Below are 17,976 nucleotides of genomic sequence, written 5' to 3' on the forward strand. Positions count from 1 at the left end.
GGTAGGTGTTCTAGAAATTCGAGGCTCTCTAATAATAACTTTTTTAAGTGTAAATGAGCTTTAATCTATACTGATACTTATAGTGAACAAATAAGGGAACTTAGAACATGGATGCTCTTTCGACAGCCCCTAGGAGGATAGACAGGAAATGGCAATGGTTCTGTCCATGGTCTAGTTTCCTAGACCATTATGTTTCATTATGTGTCCTAGACCATTATGTTTCCTAGACCGTTATGTGTCCATTTCGTTTCCTATCTGGCCAGATTAATCTATCACACTGTCTAAAAAACTACTTGAAATATATGTCTTACTAAGGGCCAAAAGTGTCAACTCCACATATGAAACAACTAACATGCAAAAAGTAGAAAGTGACCCATTTGTAGACTTATTTGGGTTGTGTTTGCAATTGGAGGCATCTTGCTCTGCCATCTTCTCCAACATTCTGCATCAAATAGAGATGGCAAATCCTATTAAATTTCTCAGGGACATTTCTCTGATGACTAGACTTGGCCTTGGAAGGTGAAAATCAACCAAAGGAAAATGTCTTGACACATATTGGATAAGAGGCAAACAGATGACTGAGGCATTTCAACATGACAAACTCAGAGAAAGTACTTGGGAAGAACTAAACCAAACCACATCTAGAGGATAATTGGTTGTCGGTTCTCCAACATAACCTTGGAAAGGCATCTGGGTGTCACTCCTTCACCTCATATTTGTGAGCAAGATGCCACATTAGGCCCCATGGGAGATTCAAAGATGATAAACATGGGTCTTGCCCTCTAAGAACTCACAGTCTTGTCACATTGCAGAAGACTCACAAGATCATCAAAGATTAAAATGTACTGGTTTTTATCTTCATCAAATAGCTTCCCTGGAGAATGTTTTCTGCTTCTATCATTAGCTGCCATGGGTGCTTTCACATAGAAGAGAGCTCCATGTCTTGCCACAAACAGTCAAAGAAGATGCAGAAGAGGACCACAATGACCCTCTGTAAGACCACCATCCTGGAGCTGCAGCCTTGCTTCTTTATTTTCCATCTCCCTTCTGACAAGTTGATGCTGCTACTTCTAGCAGCATCACAGTCAGTCACTGATTTAGAGAAGTGACTTTACAACAACGTGAGCAATATTGGAACATATCTCAAGGGAGCCTGGATCAAAAGTAGGAAGTTTTAGAATCCGTCCTTTCCTATCCCAGTTATTTTATTGTCTGGCTCCTTGAGTCTGAATTTTTCTCCCTAATCCCACTTGCTGCTGCTTCTCTCTAAACGCTGAAGACTTGCTCTCAGCTCTCCTTGTCCCAAGGCAGTTACACCATCTGATCTGCCCCCTTCAGGAACCACAAGTAGATCCTGAGAAAGTGGGGATCTTGGGTCCCCTGGGAGCCACCAGGGAGATGTTGACACTTCCTAGTCAGCACACCCCAAAGTTCTCCCCTGGACTCATTCCTCACAGGCATCAACTTCCATACTTTCTCTTGCTTTTCCTAACTCTTCTGTAATGGCTGCCAGCACCTAAAGCCTGCACTCTTACTTCAAAGCCTGTGCCAGGTCAGTTTGAATTTAAATTACAATTTATTTAAGTGGACTGATAATCAGATCGTTTCTGTTCTCGTTCTGTCTCCATGGCCACAGGCATGACATTTTCACCTCTCCAAGCTCCAGGTGACTGGATGGGAAAAACTCCATCATTGGCAAAGGTGTGTTCACTGGGCACTCCCATGCAAACATACACATATACAATCATTCTCAGTATGAGTTAGGAAGGTAGTTTGAATCCCAACCCCTCCGTTTACTAGCACATATAATCTGGGGCAAGTTATTTTTCTGAGTCTCAATGTCTTTATCTGTGAAGTGGAGAAAATATCACCTCCCTCAAAGGGTTCTATAACGATGGAATCTTCTAGGCAAAGCACTTAGGACTGAGCCCAGCACAGAGGAAGAGGAAGAACTTAGTAAATGTCAGTGTGCATCGCAAGCTCTCCTAAGGCTCCCTCCCCCCAATCTTCTTTTCTATCACTTTAACTGACTGATGCTTCAGGTTTTCCCTCTTTTTTTTTTTTCCCCCCCATTTCTGCTGAAAGCGATAGAGGGCTGGGAAGAGAGCGGATTTGTGTTCTTTAAATGTGCCTACTTACACTAATTAAGAAATGGCAGTGCTTGTACCCACATGCTTCTAGCCTTGGTGGCCAGAAGAGACAATATGATTAAACTGTGGAACTGGTCCTGAGGTTAACTGAGACTGTCTAACCATTTAAATCCCAACTTCATAAAAAATGTTTTATTGCCATCACATCATATTCTTGCAAGGAAACGCCAACATCGACATTAGATGACCTCCTAAAAGTATTTTCTCAAATCTTGTTTTTGGTGAAAATTACACTGTAGGAAAAAATGTGGAGCAGTATAATTTTAATAGCCCTTTAATTTTTTTTTCTTGTTAAAATTTACTTTGGTTTTTCTGACTATTTGTTCTAGAAAATTAGAAATTACAGAAAAATATTTGGAGGAGATTAAAATTATCCATAATCATACTACCCCAAAACAAATATTGTTGGCTTTTTGGTATTTTCTTCTTTGCAAATGCTTTTATTTTAAAGTTAAGGACATTTTTGTAGATGCAGTTTTGTGTCCTGTGAACATTTTATGATGCCAATAAAAAAAACTGTTTAATAAACAGAAATTGTAAGATGTGTCATTGTCTCCAGATTTAACTAAATGCCTATTGTAAGCCATTTTGTGGTTGTTTTCAATTTTGTTGTTTTGTCTACCCTACATCCCTTCTCCTTTTTCCTCTTTGATTGTTAGTGATGCTAAATATTTTTATATGTTTATTCACCACTAGTATTTACGAATTGTCATTTCTGAGAATTTTTCCAGTGTTGGGGGTGTTCATGGTCATTGTTGTCATCATATCATTTGGGGCCAAGAATGGTCAAGGCCAGGTTAGCACAGACACTTGGGTAGAAAAGAGAATCATAGAGTAGAACAGTATTTATCTTCCTGATACTGGCATTTTCCTGGGACCAGGTGGTATGGAAAATAGTTATTTTTGTTGCCAAGAAATCTGTTACAAAGTTAGTTTGCAAGGGCACCCAGGCCTGGTGTGGTGCCTGAAGCTGAACAAGAAGCTACCAAGTCGGGCTTCCCTGGTGGCGCAGTGGTTGAGAGTACGCCTGCCGATTTGGGGGACACGGGTTCGTGCCCTGGTTGGGAAAGATCCCACATGCCGTGGGGCGGCTGGGCCCGTGAGCCATGGCCGCTGAGCCTGTGCGTCCGGAGCCTGTGCTCCGCAATGGGAGAGGCCACAACAGTGAGAGGCCCGCGTACTGCAAAAAAAAAAAAAAAAAAAAGAAGCTACCAAGTCGGAGACTTCTCAGGAATCTGAGCTCAGCTAAGGGAAGGAAACCCTAGGAAGGATCATTAATGAAAGGAAAACAAACAAACAAACAAACATGGAATCTTTCTTATCTCTAAGGAGAAAAATCATTTCTCCAGGGAGGAATTAATTTTCTCCTAAGTAGTTCTCTTTTTGCCTGAGCCTTTACCTGTAGGCTCAGCTCAACTCTACTTGGAAATCTATAGCAGGCAGAGAATGGGGAATAAACATGATGCTCCAAATTTGGGATCGTGCACCAACCAGGACCTCTCCAAGGCCACCTGCCTGCCAAGCTCACTGATCACCAGATGGGACATATCAGGGAAGGCAATTGTAGCTTGAAGACAAGAAGGAATGTTGGCTCATTTTCCAGTGATGAAAACTACTTATTTCACCTGCCACCCTAGAAAGACTGGGCTTTCCTGCAGCATATTTCCTGGCCTTGATGCTTGATGACCTCCACAACTTTGGGGCACAAGAAAACACTTGGTTGCATCTGCGAAGATATAACACTCTTGAAGTCAGAGATGAAATCTACAACTTCTTTGGAACTCTCACTGCAGGGAGCCTGTCCAAAGCTGTTGGACTAGGAATCAGCCAGAAGGCGTATTGCTTTGCTAGATGCCGGGTCTCTGGAGGGCTGGGTATCATTGAAGGGGAGGAAGTGGGCTGTAGCAAAGTCAGAGGCTAAGGATAGCATCAGACATAGCTCACATCACTGCCTACTCAATGCCCTCCTCCCACCCCATATCACCTTAAGTAGAAGCCAGTGTTCTCATGATGTCCTCCAAGGCCCTCCATGGTTTGGCCCACAATCCCCCTTGTAACTCATTCTTTTCCTTTTCCTACTACTATTCAGGCCACTCTATGTTCAGTGACATAAAGGAGGTGGGCAGGGTGGGGGAGAGACAGTGCTGTACCCCCAGCATGAAAGAGCATGGCCTCACTGGAAGGTGAGGGCAAGTCCTGACATCACTAACGGCTGGGTGCTCTCAGATAGCTGCACCCTGCATTCTCAGTAGCTGAAGGGCAAGTTTCTGTTTTTCTTTCTTCCTTCTTTCCTTCCTCTCCCTTTCTTTCTGCCGCTCCGCGCAGCTTGTGGGATCTTACTTCCCCAACCAGGGATCCATCCCAGGCCTTCGGCAGTGAAAGTGCAGAGTCCTAACCACTGGACCACCAGGGAATTCTGCAAGTTCTTTCTTAAAGGGAAATCCAAGTGGATTATTCCATGGCTACCACTCTCCCCAAAGTAATTTTTTCCAGGAGTCTTTCCCCATCATCACCCCCCAACCTGCCGCCAATCATGTCTGGGCTGGATGTCCTAACCCTGTCCCTCCCAGCATCCTGGACTCCTGCCTCACTGCACATTCACACTGAGTGCAAGTGCCTGCTCCCTCTTCTCTGCCTCCCCCTGGACTGAGGACAGCGGATGTGTAATTTTATTCACCATTGTATCCCCAACCCTAAGATTTGGCATGTAGAAGACATTCAGCAGATGGCTGTTGAATGAAAATATAAATGAATAAATGATTACCAGCTGTTTCTATTCCCTTAACCTGCTGCAGAATTAATAAACTCATCTTGAACCCAGCAGATATATGACAATAAAGGTATCACTGAGGACTACCAGGCCAACCTTTCTGTACTGGTTGCCTTATTGTGCTTTTGCTGATTTATGCTAATAATGACTGCTACTTTGACTTTGGATTTGGTTGTAAAACAATAACATCACTTGAGAGAAAGCGCCCACATTTCTAAGCATGGGGACCCTGTTGAGGACATAGAACTTCAAAGGGCTTAGAAGACATTTCAATGTGCACACGTATACACACACACACACACCACTTTGTAAACATCTAGCAGACCACATCTAGTAGAAAAATTCCATAATGAAATTTTTATCTCAAACCAATTAGCTCCAGACGTTCCAACCCCGTGGCTGAGCCAAAGACGGCATCCTTGTAAAGATCTGAAGGAAAATAGTAGAGAAGGACCCATAGTTTCCCTCTAGACCAGGGTATGTTTCTAAACCTTGGCTGTGCAACAGAAACCACTGGTGGGCTTTTAAAAATGCCAGTGCCCTGGCCATACCTAAGACCAGTTACATCAGAGTTTCTGTGGCTGGGGACCAGAGAATGATATTTTTTTCAAGTGCCGCACATGCTTCCTCTGTGCAGTAGGCTTGAGAACCACTGCTCTGGAGTCTACCTTGTGCTGAATTCCCTCACAGAGCCCTACGGTGTGCCAGGCATTGCATGAGGCACTGTCTTTCCCCTTAATTTGTTGATATAAAATTGTATTTCATCCATTTTACATGGACTGGCTTGCACCCTGGAAGGGAACCAATTTTATAAGTCCTCATTATTTACTCTATACTGTCAGAGCACAGGAAGAATAAGAAAAAAATTGTGTATACTTGCTTAAACTAGCCCCTTAATGTCTGAAGACAATCCTTTAGCTCAGTTTTTTTTAAAGAACATTGGAACTAAAGCCATTCCATAGATTAACTCTATGGAGTTTATTTATTTAAAAAATTTTTTATTTATTCATTTATTTATTTGGCTGTGTTGGTTCTTCGTTGCTACACGCAGGCTTTTCTCTAGTTCTGGCCAGTGAGGGCTACTCTTCATTGCGGTGTGTGGGCTTCTCGTTGCAGTGGCTTCTCTTGTTGTGGAGCACAGGCTCTAGGCGTGCGGGCTTCAGTAGTTGTGGCTCGCGGGCTGTAGAGCGCAGGCCCAGTAGTTGTGGCACACCGGCTTAGTTGCTCCACGGCACGTAGGATCTTCCCGGACCAGGGATCAAACCCATGTCCCCTGCATTGGCAGGCGGATTCTTAACCACTGCGTCACCAGGGAAGTCCCTGGAGTTTAATTTAGACACTTTAATTTACATGTGATGAGATAAAAATTATGAATGTTTGGGAGATCACAGCATTCTCTCTCTACCTTTGTCCACTCAGCTCCTTAATTCTCCCTCACTTTCTGTGAAAAAATGGGGAAAAAAATCCAACTCTCATGAGAAAAGCCATTAGTAAAGAACACAACCCTCCATCCTTAGGGTGCTTTGTGGGACTTGGGGGGTGAGTGGGACTCCTCTGGAGCCTTTGTAGAGCTACACGTGGAGAGAGAAGAGAGGGGACCCAGGGACCAGGGCAACAGAGACAGGGCAGAAAAAAAAACTGCAAAGAATTTAGGGGTCCTAAAGGTGGAAGAGGACAGGAGATTTTAATGAATTTCTAAGAACTAGGTTTGGGGATCAGCTTAAATGTTTGTGAGAGAGTGAAGTGTAAAAACTAAAACTTCTGTGTGAATCATGCTACCAGCTCTCACCTCCCCTGGGCAGGACTGCAGAGGCCATGCCTTTATGGGAGTTACTCAGACATGCTCTGCGTGGGGTCCTCGACGTGGACTCTGACTCCTAACTCCCATCCCCTCCTCCTCAGATAACAAGGAGACACATCAGGAGTGACCACTGAGGCTCTCTGTCCTGCTTCCCAGGGAATTCTATTCTTTCTCTGTCACTCTGATTCCTCACCTTCTCATCTTCCTCTTTCTCACTCTCTCTGCTCATGTCTGCTTCCCACGCACATTGGCTACATCCTGGTATCGGTGTTGCCTAAACAGAGAGTTGCCCCAACATACATTGTAGTTTCAGATGTGGTCACTTATACTCCCATCTTCAAGGCTGTGCACAAATCAGACCCTTATTTATTGAACACATATTTACTAAGTGCCAGCCGCGTGTCCAGCATGGCAGAAGGTAAGCAGGATAGACACAGTGACACATCCCTGGCCTCACAGAGCCTCTACTCTAGCAGGGGATGAGGCGTAATTTTAAAAACAAGAGGTTTTTTTTGAGTATTACTTTCAATGTAGGGCAAGAATAGGGTGCACACTGCAAAGCCTCACAATCACAGAAAACTGCCTGAGGAAGTGACATTGAAGTTGAAATTGGTGATGCTAGAAAGGGTATTTTAGCAGGGAGGAAAAGTATGTTGGAAGCCTGGTAAGGAGAGCAAAGAGTATTCAAGGAACTAAAAGAAGTTCAGCATGCCTGAAGAATAGTGCTTGAGGGGAGGTATGGGGTAAGACGGTGACAGAGGTCAGGAAGGGCCAGGTCTGGGTTTTGTAGCCAGATTAAGGAATCTGAGCTGTGTACAAGGGCAAAACCCCCCCCTGCAGCTGCACTGTCCAATAGTGTGGCTATTTTGGTGATGACTGGAATGCTGTATATCTGCTCCATTCAATATGGTAGCCACTAGCCTCATGTGGCTATTGAGAACCTAAAATATGGCTAATTTAACAGAGGTACTGAATTTTTAATTTTAGTTAATTTAAATATGCAAATGTGGCTAGTGGCTACCCAAATTGGACAGCACAGCCCTACAGTGTTATAATCACATTTACACACATGTACATTTGTTGGCACATAGCACATGTACGGACACCTACGTAACGGAAACGGTTTTGTATTTGCACATGATTATACACCCTCATACCTCAAGAATTCACATATAGATACAACTAGACGCAATTGCATGAAACAGACCCTTACCTATTCTTATGGAAGGATAAGAACATTGAAAATTGAAATTGGAAAGAGTACATGGGTCAGTCTAAGGAGACTTGACACAGGAAGAATTGGAGCAAAAAAGATATGGGTGGGTCGGAAAATAAACCGAATTGGGGATGATATTATTTAACTGAAAACAAGAATAAAGGAAGGAAAATCCAGTGAGACCATCAGTGGTTTGGGAATCTAAACTTTGTTTCCTTTGTTCTTTTAATCACAAATGATACACATCCTTCTAAGGCAAACTCGAACTATTAGGATGGCCATGATGACTGGGAAGAATTTCAAGGGACATAGAGTAGAGGAAGAAAGCACTTCTTAACAAGGATGACCTAATTCTTTAATTGATATCCATCCACCAAGAAAAATTTAGACACTCTGGTTTGCAGCAGAAATATTTATTTCAAAGTTATTAAAATTATATGAGATGGAATAGATGAAGTTCTAGCTATCAGAATTATTAGTTTACCTGAAAGCTTTACCATCCCATGGACTAGAATATTGCCTTTTTCCTTGTTGAAAAGGTAACTAAATTCTACACACATGAACTAAACAATAACTCCTCCATCTAATAAGTGGTATAATGCTTACAAGATGGAGATGTTATGATTTGCTTTCCAGTGCTCATCTCATCCACCTAAGTCTCTGGATGGCTACCCTTTACAAATACTGACCTTGCAGTTCTATCAATGTGCTATGCTCCTTCCTGCCTCTGAGTCTTTGCACATGCTGTTCCCCCTACATGAAACACTCTTCCCAATCTCTTGCTAAGTTAGCTTATGCACATCCTTTTGGTCTCAACTTACACACCACTGCCTCAGGAATGTCATCTCCAATCCATCCCAGCTCTCCCAGATTAGATCAGTTCTTCCTCTTTCATGTTATCATAGCATCCCATTCTGCTCTTTTATAGCACATTTCCCAGTTATAATTACTTAATTTTGTCATTATTATTATTACTTTTTGGCTGCTTTGGTCTTCGATGCTGCGTGGGGGCTTTCTCTAGTTGCAGTGAGCGGGGGCTACTCTTCGTTGCAGTGCACAGGCTTCTCATTGCGGTGGCTTCTCTTGTTGTGGCGCACGGGCTCTAGGCGTGTAGGATTACGTAGTTGTGGCACACGGGCTCAGTAGTAGTGGCTCATGGGCTCTAGAGCACAGGCTTGGTAGTTGTGGCACAGGGGCTTAGTTGCTAGGCGGCATGTGGGATATTCCTGGACCAGGGCTCGAACCCGTGTCCCCTGCATTGGCAGGCGGATTCTTAACTACTGCACCACCAGAGAAGCCCTCATTTGTGTCATTATTGGCACAAATTTAATTTAATTTTATCTTGTCCTCAGGATTGTTAGCTCCATGAGGTCAGATATTGTAATCTGCCTTATTTGTCATATACTTTGTCCGCAGGATTTAGTACAGGTCCTGGTAAATAGTAGATGCTCAATAAATATTAGTTAAATGTTCAGTACATGAATGAATGTACTTAAATTTCTTCACTTTAGATTTACTTATCTAATTCCTCCCTCCCTTCCTTCCATCTTGCTGTATCGTAAACGGCATCATTATATATTCTATACAAAGGTAAACAAGTAGAAAGAAACCCTAAGCCCTGTACATGGTTGATTAATTCTAATATTCCTTGTTCAGTTCCATTTAAGATCTGATAGACCATCTGGTGGTAAGTCATTAAGCTGCAGCAGCTATAAACATGTTCAGTCCCAGCATGAACCTGGTCTGACATCCAACCAGTCTTCTGGACGTCGCAGAAATGCCTCCATCTATTTCAGAAATGTGCTTACTAAAGAAAGACACTTTGCTATATTTATGAGATACTGAATTTCCAGATGCCTTTCATCAATAGAAAATACACATTCTCTTTTTACCTGAAGGAAAGAGTGATGTGACTGGCTGTGAATTTGGGAGTGAAGGAAATAAGATGGCTCTCAGAGAATTATTTTAATCATAAATGTGCTAACTTACTTTAGAGAGAATGGCTTGCAGACAATTAGCCTTGATTTTCATAATAATTATGGAAAAATTTTAAATACATGATGGTCAAAGGGGATTAATCAGAGGTGGGGACAGAAAGGAATCAACAGACACCAATAAAGGAGGTGTTTGTTGTCCTCCCACAACAGATCTTGAGGAGCTATAGTTGCATTGGTGGAACCTTTTCCCCCTGGAGAGAGGGTTGATCAGCTATCTACATCCATTGAGATTAAACATCTATTTCATCTAACTCCTTGTTTTGAATCCAATCACCAAGCTACCTTAATTTGGTTTCTTACGTATGTCTGTCTACTGAGAGAGAGTATGTTGATCTTGCCAATACGCGCATCCCTTTTGGCCTAACAGTTCCACTTCCCATTGGAAAGACATGCATTGGTACATCAGTCTTGGGAACTTGGTTAACCTGAGTCCTCCCCCCGAGAGGCACATCGTCTACTCCAGGTGTTGAGAATCAGGTGGCAGAGCATAGACAGCTGAGGCCAGCCCTAAAGCCTGGTGCATCCACCACAGGGCTGCCCTGGCAAGCTTCCCGAAGAGTCCCCTTGCCTCTCCCCTCTCCTGGCAAAACTCCAGCCTTGGCCCCACACGATTTCTGTCCAAATTTCAAACGGAGACTGGGGGAAGTGAAATGCCTGTTAAAACTGGCACACTCTCTTAGAGACCCTTTTGAAGATTTCAATTATGAGACATGAAATTCAAGTCATACTATCATGATGAGAACTAATGCCTCAGGAAAGTAAACGAAAATTGGGAGGAGGACAGGAGAAGGAAGGTGGAAGGAAAGAAGAAGGGGCTAATATCCCCATGTGAGGAACTAAGGAGACAAAAGACACTGTGTCAGAGTTGAGGAGAAATGTGGTGGCATATAAGGAAGTTACATGAATAAGCAATAAAAGAGGTAAAAGTGAGTAACTACACTGTGATAGATACATAGATGAAGAAAGAACTAAAAATAGTAACATAGTAACTACATTGTAGTAAATAAATACATGGACTGAGAAAGTAAAATGAATCAAATCCAGCTTTATCCTAGCAGGGGGCCAATAGATCATGAAAGTAGAAGCATGTATTTAGAGATCTAGGGCTAAACAGAAAGTATAGCTTTAAAAGTTCTAAGTGGTTACCTCTGGAACTGTGACTGTATAAGAAAGGTTGGGGCAAAGGAAATTTTTTAATATGTTATTATTGTTATTATTTGATTTTTGATCATGTGTAGTTTTTTGATTCATTCATTCAACAAATATTTATGAAGTACCACCTATGTACAAGGCAGAGTCTAGGCACTGGAGATACAGCACTAAACATAGATAAAAAATCCTGCCCTCAGAAACATAGTAGAGGAGACAGAAAATAAACAAGTAAAATATATGGTATGTCATATGATGTTAGGTGCAATCGAGAAAAATAAAGCTCTTTTATATCAGGTGAGAGATTTGAACACAGACAGGAAGGAGGTAAGAGAGGGAACCATGTGGATTCCCGAGGGAAGAGTGTTGCAGGCAGAGGGAACAGCCAGTGCAAAGGCCCTGGGGTAGTAGTGCCTAGTGAGTGTGAGAACAGCAAGAGGTTAATGTAACTGGAATAGAGTGAGGAGACGCGATCAGAAGAGACAGTGGTGGTGGAATGGGGGGAGGGACACACTGTATAAGGCTTTGTAGCTATAGTCAGATTCTGACTTTTATTCTGAGTGGAGTAGGAAGCCCATTGAAGGTATTTGAGCAGAAAAGTAACATGTAACAAGGGTTTGTTTCTTTTTAATTATTCTGACTTTTTGTGAATTGGCTTTTTGGAGATAGTCAAGGGAAGGAACAAAGGGACAAATAGGAGGGTGAACAGTTGAAAAAAAATTGCTATAAAGAAATGCAGTGGTAAAAAACCTCTCCTCCTAATCTATCATTTAATAAAAAGGTATGTTTTCTCATTTTTAACATGTCAATGTCTATAAGTATCTTTCATGACACAGTGGAAGAACTTTCTATAGTTGCCTTGGAGGTTCTTTCAACATGCTTGCTCTCAGTGGTCATCCATCTTCCCCCAGTGTGCCTGGGGAGGGGTTTCTAGAAGTTGGAGACTTGATCAGCTCCTCAGATATCCCGACCTCCTCCCTTGACTTTGAGTCGTAGATATTTGTCTCTGTGGTTCCCAAACCTGGCTGAATATCAGAATCACATGGGAGAGCTTTTTACAAATGTAGACCCCTGGGCCGTCCTCCCAAGAGATTCCAAATATTTTGGTTCGAGGTGGGATCTAGGCAGGGATGCACCAGGCGCTGGGTGTCGGGAGTGGTACACCCAGGTGTAGAAGGTGAGTGGGAGCATTGTCTTTAGAGAATTAAAGAACAATAATAGAACCAACAAAAAGTCAGCCTGCTTTTTATTACCACCATGTGCTGACAGCTCCAAACAATGTCAGTGAGAAAATATCTCTCCTCCAAAACCTTTTTTTGGTCTAAGTTCTAAGCACTTGCTGTTGAGTTTAAGTAATATTTACTCAAGCTTCAAACTGCACATTTTTATTACTTACCCTTTAGTAAATGTCATATTCTGCACGCATATTAATTTACTGAACTCCCAGTGATACAGTCAGCCCCCAACACACAGTCTCACCTACACATGCTCATTTCCAGAGAAGATTTTTAACGGTTGGAGTCCGAGGCTTGCTTTGGGTTCAGTTCATGTCTCCAACACCTATAGTACATTTACCTGCATTTATTCAAAATAAGTAAGAATCACTCATGGTAATCGCCTGAGTTAAGACAAAGAAAAAGAACCTGAGTTACATCAAATTTGCCATTCTATGTAATCACCTGGAGTTTTTATTTGTATTTCAAATTTGAAATGGTGAAATAGAGTGTAAATTATGAAGTACAACATGCTATTTTGGAATGGGAAAATTTTATTCTGTATGTGAAACTATTCTATTGAATAATATTTTAAAATTGAAAGTTATTCTTTCTAATTAACTATAAAATAAAAATGAGTCAAGAAAATAATGTTATTTTATATATAACATTATTTTTAATTTTATTATATATACATTATGTATAACATATATTACATATAATATGACTTTTATATATGTTATATAACATAATCAGTTATTGTTGATTATTACATAACTACTATTTAAATAATTTTGTCACATAGAGGAGGGAGATTTTTATCTGCTCCAGGTGTCAAATGTGCTAGATTCATCGTTGGATCTCGAGGTCTTTATCTCTTAAAAGTTCCCCAGGTGATTCTCAGATGCAGCCAGATGCGGGAACCACTACCTGTAGCATGTGTATCACTTGTTCTAACTCTTTTTCTATATTCCCCATCCTCCTTCGCTACACTCACTCAACCCCCAGTTTTCACTACCTTAGGTCCACCGAGAACTCTAGATGAAGGGGTACTAATTAAAACTCTTGGTGCTTCTAGGCAGTGGTGTGCTGGAAAACACTTCACAACCAGCTCTCTGGGGGATTTATAACATTTACGGATTTCCCCAGTGTAAAATACCGCGAACCACCAATGAATCTCAGCCTCTGTGGGAAGTTCCCGCAAATTTAACAACCATCTCTCACAAGCTTGTAGGAGTCAACTGCAGCACACCACTGCCCCCAGGGGTTCCTAAGACATTCTGCTAGAAGGATAATGGATGCCCAAGGAAGAGTGTTGTTCGGTGTTTAGAAACGATAAAGTCTCGGTTTTCTGGATCCTTTCTTAAATTTGTGAGTTCATCTTTTAATTTAGACTATTCTTACATACACTCTCCCAACAAGGGTCAAGAATAACAACCCTCCATGTTCCTTTCTGTATCCACTTTATGTGACACATGACAGCCCCATATTCAGAAGCATGTGGGGATGAAAAGTTGACTGGCTAGCAATCTGTTGTGGCAGCCCACAGGCTCTTCTTTCTCCCCCTAAGTTTCTAAGTAACGCAGAGAATTTATGCTGCTTCCTCCATCCCCAGCCAGCCTGCTCTTTCATATAACTCAGTTTAAGCCTTTTTTCATTCCCTTTTTTTTTTTTAATCTGTATACTGGCTTAAGTGATTTACTTTCCAATTGTGAATTTCTCTTTCCTATAGATTCTTGCTTCTCTTCATTAAGTCTTTCCTCATTCTTCCCTCTTGGAAGGAGGTGCTAAGAGATGAGGCACATTCCCATCCTGATTTTGAAGCATAAGCCATATCCAAGGAGACCTGGGTCCAAGTCCCAGCTCTTTCCACTTACCTGAAGTGAGACCATTTACCCCCTCCGAACCTCAGCGTAGTCACTACCTCTTAGGGTTGTTGTGAGATTTAAATGAGATTATACTAGCAAAGTGTATTGCCTGTGTCTGAAATATAGCTTCAGCATGTGCTATTATTCTTCGAATTACCTTGATAAGTATTAATGTAATTAGTCCCCTAGACTTTCTAGTTACCATGGGAATGAATAGCTGAGATGCTGATGTTCAGTGAGATACATACTCAGCTGGACTGAAACCAGCTGAAGGATCTTTTCCTATTGCTCAGTCCTTCCACTTATAATTACTCACCAAGCATTGTTTAGAAGCAATCCTAATGTATATTTTGTCTGTGTTGCTTTGTATAAACAAAGTCTCAGTACGTAATTCCTTCTTATTACTTAACTGTTCACGTACGGTGCTTTGTTTTCTGAAGTATTTTCTGAAAACACAGGAGCCAAGTCTTATTCCTCAGTGAGCACCTTCAACACACTTAACAGAAGTGCCTTGTATGAAGTGAGTGTTCAGTAAATATTTGGTTGACTACGTTGTTTATAGAAAACGTTTGCACTGCACCTTTGTTGGCTTGCTTTGGTGCTGTAATTCTGTAATATTTCCTTATTCTTTTTTTTTAAACATCTTTATTGGTGTATACTTGCTTTATGATGGTGTGTTAGTTTCTGCTTTATAACAAAGTGAATCAGCTATACATATACATATATCCCCATATCTCCTCCCTCTTGCATCTCCCTCCCACACTCCCTATCCCACCCCTCTAGGTGGTCACAAAACACCGAGCTGACCTCCCTGTGCTATGTGGATGCTTCCCACTAGCTCTTTATTTTACATTTGGCAGTATATATAAGTCCACGCCACTCTCTCATTTCATCCCAGTTTACCCTTCCCCCTCCCCGTGTCCTCAAGTCCATTCTCTACGTCTATGTCTTTATTCCTGTCCTGCCCCTAGGTTCTTTAGAACCTTTTTTTTTTTTTCCCTTAGATTCCATATGTGTTAGCACACGGTATTTATTTTTCTCTTTCTGACTTACTTCACTCTGTATGACAGTCTCTAGGTCCATCCACCTCATTACAAATAACTCAATTTCGTTTTCTTATGGCTGAGTAATATTCCATTGTATATATGTGCCACATCTTCTTTATCCATTCCTCTGTTGATGGACACTTATGTTGCTTCCATGTCCTGGCTATTGTAAATAGAGCTGCAATAAACACTGTGGTACATGACTCTTTTTGAATTATGGATTTCTCAGGGTATATGCCCAGTAGTGGGATTGCTGGGTCATGTGGTAGTTCTATTTTTAGTTTTTTAAGGAACCTCCATACTGTTCTCCATAGTGGCTGCATCAATTTACATTCCCTCCTATAGTGCAAGAGGGTTCTCTTTTTTCCACACCCTCTCCAACATTTATTGTTTGTAGATTATTTGATGATGGCCATTCTGACTGGTGTGAGGTGATACCTCATTGTAGTTTTGATTTGCATTTCTCTAATGATTAGTGATGTTGAGCATCCTTTCATGTGTTTGTTGGCAATCTGTATACCTTCTCTGGAGAAAAGTCTATTTAGGTCTTCTGCCAATTTTTGGATTGGGTTGTTTGTTTTTCTGATATTGAGCTGCATGGGCTGCTTGTAAATTTTGGAGATTAATCCTTTGTCACTTGCTTAATTTGCAAATATTTTCTCCAGTCTGAGGGTTGTCTTTTCGTCCTCTTTATGGTTTCCTTTGCTGTGCAAAAGCTTTTAAGTTTCATTAGGTCTCATTTGTTTATTTTTGTCTTTATTTCCATTACTCTAGGAGGTGGGTCAAAAAGGATCTTGCTATGATTTATGACATAGAGGGTTCTGCCTATGTTTTCCTCTAAGAGTTTTAAAGTGTCTGGCATTACATTTAGGTCCTTAATCCATTTTGAGTTTATTGTTCTGTATGGTGTCAGGGAGTGTACTAATTTCATTCTTTTACATGTAGCTGTCCAGTTTTCCCAGCACCACTTATTGAAGAGACAGTCTTTTCTCCACTGTATATCCTTGCCTACTTTGTCATAGATAAGTTGACCATAGGTGCATGGGTTTATCTCTGGGCTTTCTATCCTGTTCCATTGATCTATATTTCTGTTTTTCTGCCAGTACCATACTGTCTTGATTACTGTAGGTTTGTAGTATAGTCTGAAGTCCGGGGGCCTGATTCGTCCAGCTCTGTTTTTCTTTCTCAGGATTGCTTTGGCTATTCGGGGTCTTTTGTGTTTCCATAAAAATTGTGAAATTTTTGGTTCTAGTTCTGTGAAAAATGCCAGTGGTAGTTTGATAGGGATTGCATTGACTCTGTAGATTGCTTTGGGTAGTAGAGTCATTTTCACAATGTTGATTCTTCCAATCCAAGAACATGGTATATCTCTCCATCTGTTGGTATCATCTTTAATTTCTTTCATCAGTGTCTTATAGTTTTCTGCATACAGGTCTTTTGTCTGCTTAGGTAGGTTTATTCCTAGGTATTTTATTCTTTATGTTGCAGTGGTAAAAGGGAGTGTTTCCTTCATTTCTCTTTCAGAGTTTTCATCATTAGTGTATAGGAATGCAAGAGATTTCTGTGCATTACTTTTGTATCCTGCTGCTCTACCAAATTCATTGATTAGCTCTAGTAGCTTTCTGGTAGCATCTTTAGGATCCTTTATGTATAGGATCATGTCATCTGAAAACAGTGACAGCCTTACTGTCTTCTTTTCTGATTTGTAATCCTTTTATTTCTTTTTCTTCTCTGATTGCTGTGGCTAAAACTTCCAAAACTATGTTGAAGAATAGTGGTGAGAGTGGACACCCTTGTCTTGTTTCTGATCTTAGAGGAAATGGTTTCAGTTTTTCACCATTGAGAACGATTTGGCCGTAGGTTTGTCATATATGGCCTTCATTATGTTGAGGTAAGTTCCCTCTATGCCTACTTTCTGGACAGTTTTTATCATAAATGGGTGTTGAATTTTGCAAATGCATTTTCTGCATCTATTAAGATGGTCATATGGTTTTTCTCCTTTAATTTGTTAATATGGTTTATCACATTGATGGATTTGTGTATATTGAAGAATCCTTGCATTCCTGGAGTAAACCCCACTTGATCATGGTGTACAATCCTTTTAATGTGCTGTTGGATTCTGTTTGCTAGTATTTCGTTGAAGATTTTTGCATCTGTGTTCATCAGTGATATTGGCCTGTAGTTTTCTATGATTATGATGTGTTTCTCTAGTTTTGGTATCAGGGTGATGGTGACCTCGTAGAATGAGTTTGGTAGTGTTCCTCCCTCTGCTATGTTTTGGAAGAGTTTGAGAAGGATAGGTGTTAGCTCTTCTCTAAATGTTTGATAGAATTCACCTGTGAAGCCATTTGGTTCTGGGCTTCTGTTTGTTGGAATATTTTAAATGACAGTCTCAATTGCAGTGCCTGCGATTGGTCTGTTTATATTTTCTCTTTCTTCCTGGTTCAGTCTCAGAAGGTTGTGCTTTTCTAAGAATTTGTCCATTTCTTCCAGGTTGTCCATTTTATTGGCATATAGTTGCTTCTAGTAATCTATCATGATCCTTTTATTTCTGCAGTGTCAGTTGTTTCTTTTCCTTTTTCATTTCTAATTCTATTGATTTGAGTCTTCTCCCTTTTTTTCTTGATGAGTCTGGCTAATGGTTTATCAATTTTGTTGATCTTCTCAAAGAACCAGCTTTTAGTTTTATTGATCTTTGCTATTGTTTCCTTCATTTCTTTTTCATTTATTTCTGATCTGATCTTTATGATTCCTTTCCTTCTGCT

Source organism: Monodon monoceros, unplaced genomic scaffold (assembly GCF_005190385.1).
Source record: "Monodon monoceros isolate NGI ecotype Baffin Bay Population unplaced genomic scaffold, NGI_Narwhal_1 Super_Scaffold_4, whole genome shotgun sequence".
NCBI classification, from domain to species: Eukaryota; Metazoa; Chordata; class Mammalia; order Artiodactyla; family Monodontidae; genus Monodon; species Monodon monoceros.